The sequence below is a fragment of the Lathyrus oleraceus genome, chromosome 7 (assembly GCF_024323335.1).
Source record: "Lathyrus oleraceus cultivar Zhongwan6 chromosome 7, CAAS_Psat_ZW6_1.0, whole genome shotgun sequence".
NCBI lineage: Eukaryota > Viridiplantae > Streptophyta > Magnoliopsida > Fabales > Fabaceae > Lathyrus > Lathyrus oleraceus.
Window position 1 is genome coordinate 348243188 of NC_066585.1, and position 15529 is coordinate 348258716.

Here is a 15529-nt window from a genome sequence, read left to right on the forward strand (position 1 = left end):
TTTGAATCAAAATCCCAAGTGGTAGAGGCTTGAAATTCATCAGAACATTGCCAAGTCAACTGGAGGCCTAGAAAGTCAACAGTCAAGTCAACTGTGGATTTGGAGGTGGGAAGTGATTAGAAATACTTCATTCATGTTCAAACAAGTCTCATTTGACAATTCAAACATCAACATTGAAGAAAATAAAGTCAGGTCAAAACTTTCCAAAAATAGAAAGTGACCTATAATTCAAATTTTCCAAAAAAGGAAAGGTGGTTTGTTGCATTGTGTCACATTTTCTATCTATTATTTTTTGGTTATTTTTTCATAAATTGTGCATGGCTGGAAACTTTTTTGCCCTAGGGTTTGTGAACATGTATCATATCTTGACATTGCCTTGCTTCTTCATTTGTGAAATGCTGAGTTTTTATCCAATGAATCTGAAAATTTACATGATGAAACTAGACTCATGGCTTGATATTTTGGTGTTGATTTGGTATTTTTACCATTTGTAGTTTCTGTTTTATGATCATGTTAAGGTAGGTGTGACAATTTGTCTCACACCTTTGTTTGTTCATCTTATGTGATGTGTTTGCCTTGCCTATTGATTTCCAATTGTCCTGATTTTTTGTGTGATGCATATTATGGATGTTGTGAATGAGCATGAATTTTCTTGGAAATATTTGATTGATTTCTGATTTAATTGAGATTTTTCATTCTGGTTGGTCACATTTGATCTTTAAAATAGTCTTGAACTTCAATTGATCGTGAAATGGATTTGGTTATTGATATTGATGTGAGACCTTTTGGATTGTTTTAAGATGTGTTTGAAGTTGATTCATGTTAATTTTCAGCTTCTATTTTAAATTTTTTCTCCATCTTTGACCCTAGGCTTTGACCTAGTGGTTTGCTTCTCATGTTTGAGCTTTGATTTCAGGTTGAACATCCAAGTTATATGGTTCATGATGCTCCATCACTTGAGCATTTGATGTTTTCTTTTGATTACTAACCTTGTGTGTTTTGTAGGGTTGTTAACTCATTTGAGCTTGACTTGTGGCTTATGCCTTTGCTTATTGGGTTTGACTGTTGATATTGACTGTTGTTTGATTGTCTGAGTTGTATACTGATTTGTTTGATGTTTCAACAGGTACATAAGTTGCTTAAGTTCACTTTGAACTTGCTTTTGCTTGGTTTCTTAACCACTTAGGTATAACCTCTAATCTTCATGTAGTCTGGAAGACCTGTCCTGTTACTTGGGCAGGCACCTGTCTGAAGTCCTCCTTAAGAGGCAATGTTTGTGATTGTTTACTCTTTATGCCAAGCAGGAAAAGTCCTCTTATGAGGCAATTGGTAGATAAAAGAGATGTGTAGTCCATCTCCTGCTATTCAGTGTGTCATCCCTTTAATCACATTACATGTTGATGCATTATGGATATTAACCCAAGATCTATAGAGTCAATCACTTGTGGAGAAGAGTTCCTACTTTCTGAACTCCCACATCTTCTATTATTCAAAGCTCTCCCAGACCAGGGATAAGAGCTATGAGGCACACCCCTCATCTCCATTTCATCTGCTTCACCTTAACTCTCAATGTTAAGGTTAAGAGCACAACATACCCCATTCCAGTTGACTGTAAAGTCTAACCTTGTGTGAGCCTAATTGATTGTATATAGTGTGTGCTAATTGACTTGTTTGTCTGATTGCTTGATTCACCTGTGCATATTTGCTCATGTGTGCCTTTGTGCATTTATCATCATTAACGGTACATCACTTCATAATCATTGTTCTTATCTGTGTGATCATCATGTTTTTAGGAGTGAACTGTAAGTCCATTTATTGGCAGTTGTTTCCTATGACCATTGAGGAGTCAATTGTAAGTCCAGTTATTGGCATTTGTTTCCTGTGATATGGTAGGAGATTGGTGTAAGTCCAGTGATTGGCATCCGGTATCCGGTTTTCTTGTTTTCCTTTGTGAGACTAGTATAAGTCCAGTGATTGGCATCTGGTATCATTGTTTTGTTTTAGGAGATTGGTATAAGTCCAGTTGATTGGCATCCGGTATCCATTATTTGTGCTCCAGTGAGATTGGTGTAAGTCCAGTAATTGGCATCCGGTATCCATTTGTTTTGCTTACCTGTTATGTGCATTGTTGCCTATTCCAAAGGAATCACTTGAATCATCTTCCATATGATCTCAAGAGGTGAACATCTAAGAAGTTTTACACTCCCTCACCCTCCCACCTTTTGTTTCTTTAAACCTCCATTTGCATGTTAATACTAACTTGAAAACTGTTGTGCAAACATTTTCATTCTTTTCAAACTAGAAACCTAGGCATTATGCCTTTGATTTTTCAAACTTCATTCTCTTAATACTTCTTTTTGAATTGAATTCTAATCATACTTTGACCATCTTTTGTGAATAAATTCTAATTGGTTAATCCAACTCATTCAATTGTTTTGTGGCTTTGTCCATCCTTGATAAATTTTCATACATTAGCCATAGGTTTGATTTATCCTAGTTGCTTGATGTTAATCTCACCTTTTGTCCTTAGTGATTGAATTGTAATACTTCCTTGCTTATTATAGGGTTAACCCCTCACTAGCAAGTTGAAGCTTTTCTCACATGGTGGACTTGTTGTTTGCATAAGGTTGAGTTTTTCTCCCGTGGATAACGAAAGACCTTAAGGCTTTTGTTTTAAAATGAACCCACTCATATTTTGGAAATCTTTTAGCCGAACTACGGCGTTTTGATCCTTACCTTCCATGGAAAGGTACGTAGGCAACGGGTTCATCCGTTCAAACACAAAAACAATCAAAATTGTATCTTCTTTTCTCATCCTTTCCATCCATGTTTGCACAATAAATATTTCATAAACAAATAACATTTCATTAAACAAGTGTGAAAAGGGCTCCCTAGGAGTACCTAGGACGTTTTGGGTGCCTAACACCTTCCCATTGCGTAATTTACCCCTTACCCCGATCTCTGATCTTTTCATTAGTTTTCTATGTGTAAAACTTCTTAGGCTTTTGTTCGCTTTTTAGCCATTCTTTTGGATAAATAAAAGTGCGGTGGCGACTCGATTCTTTGTATGCTTTGCTTTTGATTTAATCAATAAATCATAAAGTGACGAATACACCGCTACAGAAAAGTGGCGACTCTGCTGGGGAGAGTGACTTAGTGGGTTTTGCCTACTTTTCACCCTTGTTGTATGATATTTGTTTATTTGTTATATGACATATTTTTGTACAATTTGGGATAACTGTATTGATTGTAATGTTTGAATTGCTTGATATACAATTGTTGTTTGCTTTGGTGATCTCTGTGAGATGAGTTCTATACCCGAACTCGAGTGCACCTTAGGATAGGAGAATGGCATAGTCTTGTCGACTTGTGTGGAGTATTCCTTAGCAAGTTGACTTGCGAGTCCATTCACTTGGTGGAGGTCATGTTGGATTAATAATGTCACACATGTTATTTGTGGTTAGGCATTATTCTTTCAATCATGTGCCTTAGAAGCCAAGGGATCTAATAAACCACTTATACAACAGAGGCAAACAGCACACAATGGCACCACCACCCTTTGCATTCCTCATATGCAAAGAGAAACATGTATCACCCAACAGAGCCGTAACGGGATTAAGAGTGGAAAAGATCCTAATAGCGTTCACATCCACAAACTTGTCGATGTTGGGGAACAATACCAATCCATAGATGAGAAGTACAAATATGGCTTCAAAGGCATCCTCACTCATGGCCTTCCCATAAATAGTAGCTTGAGCAACGAGGAACTCAGAAGGGAGACCTTGAATTCCACCTTTGGTAGTCATATGGGCACCAATCAAAGATTCATCTATGTGCAACAGGTCAGCTATCTCTTGAGAAGTAGGAATACTCTCCAAGCCACTGAACGACAACTGATCCAGGATAGGTATACCCACGAGATAAGCATACTCCTCAAGGGTAGGCAAAAGCTGGAAATCCGGAAACGTGAAGCAACGGTACAAGGGATCATAAAACTGTACCAATACACTCATCAACCCTTCATCCACCTGAGTAGTCAGAAGAGGAAGAAGCTTCCCAAAGTGAGCCTTGAAACCCAAGGGATCTAATACATAGGATGTCAGATTCCTTAACTCTTTCAAATCTGGTTGTCTGAAGTTGTACTTCTTTGTATTCCTTCTTTGTCTTTCCATGTCTGAAAATTTTGCAAATAAACCCCTTAAGTTCCTTGAAAATTTCTTTTATTATTGATGATATGGATGAATGCATGAATGCAACAATCACACTCAAGGATCAAGCAAAGCACACCAAACAAATGTCATGGGATGGATCATATTATCCTTAATATCAATCATCCATTTTGGTGGATTATGGTTTACACCTTATCAACACCCAAGTTCCATTGATATTAAGGATGTATGAACGGATCAACCATGAATCAAGGGTTTGTTGCAAGTCACGAGCATGGAGTCTCGGTTAAGAACCACCAAAAGGGAGTGTACTAGGGTTTAAACCTATCAGACATGTTTTACATGAGGTTCCCATAGTCATCATCCCATCTTTCGGATATTATCGGAGAAACGACTACTCGTATTCCAAAAATATTCTCAACAGAGACTCTTATGAGTGTAGTATCGCGCAACAATCGTATCAAATCTTACATTTGAACGACTTCCGCACTACATCCTAAAAATAGGCCAAGATGGGCTTGGTAAACTAAGGTCCTTGGCTTCTAAGTTCTATATTTGAAAGAGTAATGTCTAACCACAACTTACTTGTGTGACATTATTGATCCCAACATGACCTCCACCAAGTGAATGGACTCGCAAGTCAACTTGCTAAGGAATAACTCCACACAAGTCAACAAGACTACACCATTCTCCTGTCCTAAGTGCACTCGAGTCCGGGTATAGAACTCATCTCACAAAGATCACCAAGCATACAAGGAATTAATATCAAGCAATTCAATCATTACATACAATACAGTAATCCCAAATTGCACAAAAATATGTCACAAAACAATATAATACAACAAGCATGAAAAGTTGGCAAAACCCACTAGGAACTTATTTTCCCCAGCAGAGTCGTCACTTTTCTGTAGCGGTGTATTTGTTACCATTGGAGATATTGACTAAATCCAAGGTAAATCATACAAAGTCGAGTCGCCACCGCACTTCTATTTATCCAAGGGAATGGTTAGAAAGCGAACAAAAACGTAATAGTTTTAACAAAAACTAGTAAAAGAAACAGAGATCTGGGTAAGGGGGTTGGTTATGCAATGGGGATTAGCTACTAATCCCTTTTATCCGTCAATTGCCTCGACTCTTGGAGGTCTTATCAGATAACACATGCCTCATCTTGGAGGTCTTTGAGCACAATTGTAAACAAACACAAACAGAGCCTCTGAAGGAGGACTTGCCAGCAAAATGCCTGCCAAAAAGGTGACAGGACTTCAGACTAAATGAAGTAAGAAGCTAACTACCTGAGTGGTGTATCAACCACAATCCAAAGCTCAAGCAAGAGCTAAAGCAAGCAAGCAACTAAGGTACCTATACAAAGACTAAACAATTAGTATTTCAGTTATTAAACCAACAGACAAACAGTGAAACCACCTAACAGTTACACAAATTAATGCATAAGTGCCTTGGCACTCCAATAAGCTCATGAGTTCACCACATCAATTAAAAGCCTGAAATTGGAGCTTCTTGAAATCATGTTCTCTCAAGTTCTAATGCTCCATATCCACTCCTATACACTTGCCTTGAAGCTTTATGCAAACAGGATCAATTGAAACCACTTGAATCCACCTCAATTTCCAACTTCCATTGCCATGAGAGTGTTCTTGATCTGCTCGAATTCTGGCTCAATTGCAACAAACAGTGGATGATTCTTGATCAATGAAGTATGAGGATCAATAATCTATAAGAATATTTGTGGTTTGTGTGAAGAAAATCCAAATTCGAAGAGAGATAAATTGGAGGGAGTTTTTTGAATTTTGATCTCAAATGGTTCTGTTATTTCAGTTATGATTAGGGTTTCAGCTTATATACTCAATGTTAATCACAATGCTAATCATATCTTCCATGTATTAATCATGATTAGTGATATTTCATGCAACTTACAAAAATGCACATTAAGCTCATAAGGCCATAATCCACGTGCTCATCTTCATGCAAGGCTTGGAATTCACTTAAAAATATCCAATGGTCAAGATTTGAATATTAATTTGCTTGCATCTCAAGCCAAAAAATGAATTGTGAATATTTTCTTCAATTTGCACATGTGTGAAATAGTGAACTCTTGGTCATGACTCCTTTGCACAATTGATCCAAATGATGTCAATTTGAGATGCCTTGAACATGAGGAGCATTTTTCAAAAAGAATGAATCAATTTGGAGCATTGCATCAAATGTTATGCCATTTTGAATTTCCATGCACACCTTGTGATCAGGTGACCATAACTCCTCCACCATTCATCATATGGACATGAATTAGGACGTTTTGGAAAGGGGAGACAAAGGTATACAACTTTCATGTTCATCAAAAATCCATTTGAAACTTCTTTGACATTGACATGTGAAGTTGAATATGGACTAAAAACTTGCCAAATTTGGAAACTTTGAATTACAGGTCACTTTCCATTTTTAGTAACTTTTGCCATGACCTTTGAATCTTCAAGATGGATGTTTAGAATGATGAATAGACCTCATTTGAACATGATTGAGGTGTCTAACCTCATTTCCCCACCTCATAGCCCTCAGTTGACTGCACAGTTGACTTTTTTGTCCTCAGATGACCTTGAAATGTCTTGATTAACTTGAGCCTCAACCACTTGGTGAAATTGCATCAAAATGAAGCCCTAGCTCATGTAAGCTCCTTATAATGATCATTTAATCCTTATCCCAAGAAAAATCCCTCATCTCTTGCACAATGGATCTCTTTGAAGCTCTTGACCTGGTGATTGCTTAAGCTACAAACAAAAGATGTTAGTGACATATTTTTATGCTTTTGGTTAGTGAATAAAACAAGAAAAGCAATGATATACAATTCAAGCATCCTTGGTGATCTCAAACCACTCACAAGAGATCCCTACCCAAAGGGAAAGGGAGCCAAGATGCTCAATGATCCTTGAGGCTATGCAATGCAATGTTTTGATGCCATGAGGGATCTTAGGGACAAAATTGGGGTCTTACAAGTGGACAGTTCAGATCCTCAGCATATCTTCTCTCTTTCCCCAACCAGGTTTGAGATATTCAGATCCAGATGATTTGCATCCATCCCTAGTACGTTTCTCTAGTTGGTGTTTCCATCTTGTCGAGATTAGCCTAGTGTTGTAGTGGTGATTCAGATCTATGACATTTGTATCATTTGTGATAGTTTTGTCAGCATAATCATCAATCATATACAAATAGATTCATACATCAGACATTTCATTATGCATTTTATTGCATTTTATTCCTTTATTCTGATTCCCTGTACAGGTTTGGTGCGTCTGTCCTCTTTCAATTGTAGAGTGTCATCCCCTTAGGCAGAAAGAGTTTAACCTTTCCCATTCCCCACTGAGTTGTTTCCTCGTGGATGATTATTATTCCAGTTTCCCCCAATTAATTATCTGGATGGAACCACTCCCCTTGAGTTACATCCTCATCGGGTTGAGTCTTTGTTTGACCGTTTCTTTCTAGCTCTTACCTAGATAGATACTTTTGGTCCCCCGAGAGTCTATTACCCAGTAACTGGTAATATTCTCTTTGATTTGTGAGTACTTTACTTTTACCTAATACCCATTAAGAGTAATCTACTTCCTATACGTTTCCTAGCGGATTCATTTTCACGTTTCCCCAGGCAGTTTATCCTTGATATGTTCATCCTAACCGGTGACGGATATTCTCCCTTTGTGGTTTTCTATCCAGTAAAAAGGTAGTAGTAATCCCTATTTTAGTCCCCAAAGAGTTAATCCTTGATATGTTCATCATAACCAATAATGGGTTTTCTCTTCTTTGCGGTCTTCTACCCAGTAATCGATAGTTGTAAATCCTGTTTTCTCTTTTTGGTATTCTATCCAATAACCGATAGATATAATTCCTACTTTTTCAAGTGGTCTATCCTTGATATGTTCATCCTAACCGATGACAGATATTCTTCCTCTGAGTCTACCCTTCATATGTTCATTGACGGATATTTTCTCCCTTTGGTCTTCTGCCCAGTAATCGGTAGTTGTAAATTCTATTTTAAATTTTCCCCGGTAGGCTATTCTTACCCAGTAACTGGTAACGAATACAATCCATTTTTCCTCAGCGAGTCATACTTGAGATGTTTACCCTAATCGGTAACGGATGCCTCTCTGTCAAAGTATATTATTTTCTTACCCAGTAACCGGTATTATATGATGTATTTTTTGTACTCCTGTGTTGAAGATCTTTCATCCCCGGTTGAGTTTTAGTGCGTATTTCCCTGGTGAAGTCGTCGGTCCCCTGTTTTGGTACGAGTATTTCAGTTTTATTCTGATTTACCTGTTTCCCCTGCAGATTTTCCCTTATCGCCAGACCGAATTTTTCCATTGATTTATTTTCATGGAATCTCCCTTGTGTCTTCAGCAGTTTCCAAGTCGTAGCCTGGCCTTCGCATAACTTTTATTCCCTAGAGTCTTTGTCTCCCTAGTGAGTTTTCCTTGTGGAATGCATTATGCTCCTGTGGACTTTCAGTCTCTCCGGATTCTTTTCCTTTATGCCAATATTTTCCCCACAGATATTCTTTTTAACATTCATATCATATGAATCATGAGGTCTCTTAGGGACCAAAATTTGTTTCTATATGTTGTTATTTAAGTCCATTTTACTTATTCGATACGAAGAATTTAACCTTCAAATCCTCAGTTAGAATGTCCTTAAATAGGGGCAGCTGTAAGACCCTAATTTTGACCATAAGATCCCTCATGCTATCTCATCATATGCATTGGATTTGGGATCACACCTTGGAATCCTCCTTACCCCTTATTCATTGGGTTTAAGACCCTCAATGCAAGGATACTAGTCAAGATATGGTTCACATTGACTCTAGACATCATATATGGATCCCCATGATCTTCACAGATCATTTTGATCAGGAAATCATCAAGAGTTTGAAGCTTGTTTGCCTTGGAAGCCCTAATTCATCTGGGCATCTTGTTTGACTTCCTCAACAAGTTTCTTCATCAATTGATCAAATATTTCAAGGATTACTTTATTTTACATCATCTTACACATATATAATCCTCCATGAGTCCCAAAAATCAAGATAATGTCAAGCTAGCAAGATGGTTCATGGTGGTTGACCATAGAAAGTCAACTGGTCAAAACTGGGGTTCCCTAGACCCTGTCTCCTACAAGGTAAATGTTACTCTTTATGACATTACAAACAACTTTCATGTTGAAGTCTAGAGCTAGTTTTTCTTGGAAAGTCATTTTTAATGGTGAACGATTATAGGTCATTTTGTCTGAACCCTAGTTAGGAGGTCAACTTCCCAAGACCATACCTTGATCAATTTTTATGAGATGAAAGACATTAAAGTTCCAAGATCAAATTCAAGATTCCCTCTTTAACTTTTGAGTTTGGAAGAATTTCAAATTCAACTTGCAAATGCATGTGCCAAGAGGAAACATTATAGGTCATTTTGGGCCATTACCATTGAACAAGTGATTTTCCTCAACTTCTAAAATGCATAACTCATTCATGCCAAATCTAAATGAGGTCAAATTTATGACCAAATTTAATAGGTTTGAAAGAGATACAACTTTTATGTAGGAAGTTTTTCCATTTGAAATCCATAACATAAGTTATTCAAGGTGGAAGAAGTAAACATTTGACTTGGTACTTAGAAACATTTCATTTATGTTTGATTTTCCAAGCTTACACCTCAAAATTAATATTTATCAAAGCTTCAAATGGAAAATTGGTCAACATTGAAGTTGTTCCACTTGATCTCACCTTTCCAAAAAGTCCAAGATCATCCTATTTGGATCAATATTGAAGGACTTGCGCATGGGTGTAATGCATGGTACCATTTGGAAGTTTCTCATGTTCAATTTCATTTCAACATTGCATGGCTTAATGCATTGCTTTCAGCATCACATGTGCACAATTTGAACCTTTTTCAATCATTCTTTGGGCTTTGTACACGCCCATGCAAGCTCATGATGCAAATTTTTATTTTTGGATTTTCAAATGGAAGTGTGTAGAAAGCATGTGATAAACCTATAAATAGAAGTGCAATGAGCTCAGAACTTCATCACTACCTTGCTCAAGCTTTGCCAAGATGATTCAAACACCTCACTCCATAGAATTCTTGAAGATTTCAATTGAAATCGAGTTTGAATTTCACCTTCTGTTTTGAAATTTAAACTCCAAAAATTCATTGCCCTTTTCATCTCAATTGATCACTACAAGAAAGAGGAAGAGGAATCAAGAAAATCCAGATCAAGATCAAGCAAATTTGAAGCAACTCGAAGGTGAAAATTCATAAACTTCATCTCTTTGATTCTCTCTTAATTCTTCACTGTTATTTGTGATTTTTGGTTTGCTGAAGTCCTACCAATGTAGGTAACAAGATTGAGTTGCTTTGAGGTCAAATCAAAGCAACTCAGATCATGAATCTCAAATTTTAAATCTATGTATCTTTCAATATACTTGGAATTGGAAGAAATGGAGGTCAGATTCGTGCTCCTGAGCATTTTTCTTCAAATTAGTGTATTCATTTTTTATTTTTTATGAAGTTTTGGTTGGACCAGTCCGATGGTCCTCACCGGAGAAGATGACTAGAGTTAGGGCTCCGGTGGTGTGTTAGCTGCTTCCTAACCATCTTATCTTGATTCCACGTTTTAATCCCGACTTTTGTTTTGTTTGACTCATGTTGTTGCGCGCTTGACAAATGTGAGGGAGAACTGATGGCCCTTGTTTTTTTGAACTTCTTTTTATTTTCTGATTTTTCATTTAATCCATTTATTTTGTTTAATTCATATTAATTTCATTTTTAATCCAAAAAATATGGGACATTCACCAAAAATCTTTAAATATTTTTCTATTTTATTTTATGAATTAAAATTATTTTTTAGATTAATTTTGATATTTTTCATGAATTAAATGTTTTTATGCATATTTTTAATTGTTTAAAAATACTTATGACTTTTCAAAAATCATGAAATTTTTTGTCTAAGGTCCTTTGACCTTGTTTGACCTAAGATAAATCTCTTGGCCATTTATTTGGTGTTTTGAAGAGGTTTTAGGTTTTGACCAAACTAATTTGTATTTTAATGCATTTTTAATTTGATTTTTTAATTGATTAATTTTGTAAAAATTATGTTGAGATATTTTTATGGTCTTTTGATTTTTGACTATTTGCTTGGGCCTTGTTCAAGGTTGATTTGACTTTTATTGGATTAAAATTATTGGACTTAGGGGATTGATGAAATGTACATTTCATCTCCCAAAATGAATGAATGATTTTAATTTGATAAAATTCCTCCCAATACCAATTTGTGTTTCTCTCATCTCCCCTCCCTATTCATCTTCATCCCCATTCTTTCCCATTCTTTTCATTGATCAATGAAGTCTCAATATCCTAAGGCTAATTGGTTCATCAATGACTTTGTGTCAGATGAACCGATACAAGTATGGATGAGATAGGTCCATCCCCTTTAATCTTTTCTTTTAGTGTGTGGTATGATTTAGAAGTTTGTTCATTGTACCAAATCTCTAACATGCATTAACACCTAAATTTTTATTGTCCGACCTCAGATAGTTGTGACTTCTACATAAGTCCAATTACGATTGCTTAACATAGAGCTAAATTTGATCCTAAAGGCATAGCATTCTAGTAAGTGAGATTGTAAGTCTCCCATCTTTCGTGGTATTGTGTGAAAACATGGCCTTTTATCCTTCGTTTGGAAGATGTCTTGGTTCAAGGATCCATGCTTGTGAAAAGATGGTTGAGTATTCTCCAAAGAATGGCTTAATCAATTGAAAAGCAAAACACCACTAAGATTTAATTAACTTTGACTAACATGTGACTAATTCTTATTAATATTGCTTTACTTTCAAGTCATTTACTTTATGCAATTTAATTTCATGTCATTTACCATTTGTTATCATTTACATGTCATTTAACTTGTTTATGTTTATGCCATTTTCACTTTTCTCATTTGAGCCATATATTGTAATTATATATTTGTTTGTGTATTTTGTTTGTGTTTGTGGTCTTATGACCTTAAAATACCTAATAAACCACAAAAAACCTAAAAAATGTTTGGTGGACTGTTGAGCTTGATCTGAAATTTTGGACTTAGGATTAGGCAACATTTCATATGCAAAAGGGACTTGGCCAACGCCAACATTTTTGAGACCAAGTTATTATGATTTGAGCTTTCATCTGATGCAAGTATTGGGATCCACTTGAACTTATTTTCTACATGGTCTTGATGCAGCTTTTATTTTGATCTTGTGTCTAATGCTTTATTCTGAGTTAATCAAGGAGTATTTTATCTGATACATGAGAAGACAAAGAAGACTGCTATCTATGGGATTTGCTTGTTTGGATATCGCTATCTTTATTTGATGTCTTGATCTTCATGATGTATGATGTTGCTAATTGCTTGATTAAAAGTCCAAAGGGAAAGTGAGTTTTCTATATGACATTCTTGTCTGTTGGATTGCATCTCATTGGTCAGATCTTTTCAACTCTTAATTTTTAATTTTATGATTAGGATTTGTCTCTTCATCTCTTCCCACTTCTTCAATTTCAAAATCTCTCCCCCTTTTGAAAAACCTTTTTTGTTTGTGATTTCAAACTTTGACCTTACTTTAAAATAGAAACTTTGGCCTTATGCCATTGAATTTTCAAACCTTTTTCTTAAATCAAAATTGTAAATAAATCTAATTATAATTGACTTAAAATTCCAAAAGACAAAAAGAACAAACACTCATTCAAACTTTTGGGCCCTTTGTGCCTCTTTTAACTTAAATTTTGATTAAAAGCAATCCACTCATTTTGAAATTGATACCACGAACTACAAGGTTTTGATCCCGCATTTTTTGTTGGTGCGTAGGCACAAGTCTGAAGGTCTTGTCAAACACAAAAATATAATTAATGAATTCTTTTCCCATCCCCACACTCTATCTTTCTCAAACATCTTTTATACCAAAAACACATACATACATAAAAAGGGCTCCCTAGGAGTACCTATGACACTTTGGGTGCTAACACCTTCGCTCTGTGTAACCAACCCCCTTACCTGTAATCTCTGGAATTGTATTAGTTTTGATTTCAAAACTTCTTATCTTTGGGTTTCAGTCGTACTTTTCCCTAATCCTTTGAAAACAATAAAAGCACGGTGGCGACTCTGGTTTTATTGACGTTAAACTTATCCATAGCTTGATGGTCATGAATTTACCTCTATAGCAGGATGGGAAAATTCCATCTAGGTCACTCGTGTCCCTCAACATGCTTTGTGGAGTACCTATCAACTATCTTTATGGTCATCCAATTTTGGACAACATTTGATCAACAATAAAGCACTCGACTCTACATCTAGGGTCCATAGTGGTTTCAGGTCGAAGGGTGATATACACCACTATCACCATGAGAATAACTTATGACATTTTGCATAACATTCAATATAGTATTATCATAGCGGGTCAATCTAGTATGAATATTACTCCTAATATTCATACCTATGTTTAAGACTTGATAACTCCTTATCCATGATCCATGAGATGTGATCATCAGTCTATATACATAATAGTCTTAATGCTTTAATATTATCTCACTTCACAATAAATCTCGACTATGGATACTTTAAAAATAGTGTCCTTATGTTTAATGGGATTTCATGATTAAGTCACACTTGATACATTAAACGGACTAGCTATTCTAGGGACTTTATTAAACAAACATAATAAAGAAAAAAAAGCCTTTTTTTAGTAATAAATAATTCGATACAAGTACCAAAAGTATTGGCCTCTAGGGATTACACCAATAATCTCTCATTAGCACTAGAGCCAATCAGGCATACCCCTAATGCCCATAGATCTATAATGGCCATCATGCTTTTGTTGCACAAGATACTTTGTCAGTGGGTCAGCAATATTGTCAAGTGTAAGTACTCTGAATATTTTCACATCTCCTCTATCTATTATCTCTCGAATAAGGTGATAACACCTAAGTATGTGCTTGGATCATTGGTGAGATCTAGGCTCCTTAGCTTGTGCGATAGCACCACTGTTATCACAATAGAGATCAATGGGATCCACAATGCTAGGAACTATGCCAAGTTCACTAATGAACTTTTTGATCCAAACAGCTTCCTTTGCTACACTTGAGTTAGAAATATACTCATCCTCGATTATAAAATTAATAACTGTATCTTGCTTCGAACTTTTCCAGCTTACAGTGGCACCGTTTAAGCAGAACACATAACCAGATTGCAATCTAAAGTCATCCTTATCTGTTTGGAAGCTAGGATCGGTGTATCCAATTATAGCAAGCTCTTTCTGACCTCTATATATCAAGAATGAGTCCTTAGTCTATCTCAAATACTTAAGGATATTCTTGACAGCTACCCAATGAGCATCATTGGGATTAAAGTAGGTACCTACTTGTTGCACTTAAAGCATACGAGACATCTGGTCGAGTACATAACATGTCATACAAGATAAATCCTATTGTAGATGCATATTGAATCTTATTCATGTGATCCCTTTCTTCCTTAGTTGAAGGGGATTGTGTTTTTGATAGACACAAGCCATGTTGCATAGGTATGAATCCTTTCTTGGAATCATGGATATTAAAGCGTCTCAGCACTTTGTCTATGTATGTACTCTGACTTAGGCCAAGTAGTTTTTACGATCTATCTCTATAGATCCTGATTCCTAATATATAGGCTAGGTCCTTCATAGAAAAGCATTTCCCCAACCAAGACTTTACTTGTTGTAAGGTAGGGACACCGTTTCCAATGAGTGATATGTCATCTACATATAATACCAGGAAGACGATCATGCTCCCACTAACCTTCTTGTAGACATAAGGCTCATCTTCATTCTTGATGAATCCATATTGTTTTACTGTTTCATCAAAATGAAGGTTCCATCTTCTGGAAGCTTGCTTCAATCCATAGATTGACCTTTGTAACTTACATATTTTTTAGGCTTCTTCTAGTATGTCAAATCCTTCAGGCTATGTCATGTACACATCCTCAAGAAGATTCCCATTAGGGAAAGCAGTTTTGACATCCATCTGCCATATTTCATAATCATGATATGCAGCGATAACAAGTAAAATCTGAACAGATTTAAGCATTACAACTGGTGAAAAGGTTCCATCATAGTCAACCCCCTGAATTTGTTTATATCCTTTTGCAACCAGTCTTGCCTTATAGGTATGTACCTTACCATTCATGTCAGTCTTCTTTTTGAAAACCCAATTGCATCCTATAGGGTTAACTCCTATGGGAGGCTCTACCAAGTTCCAAACTTGGTTTGTGTACATGGAATCCATTTCAGATTTCATGGCTTCTAGCCACTT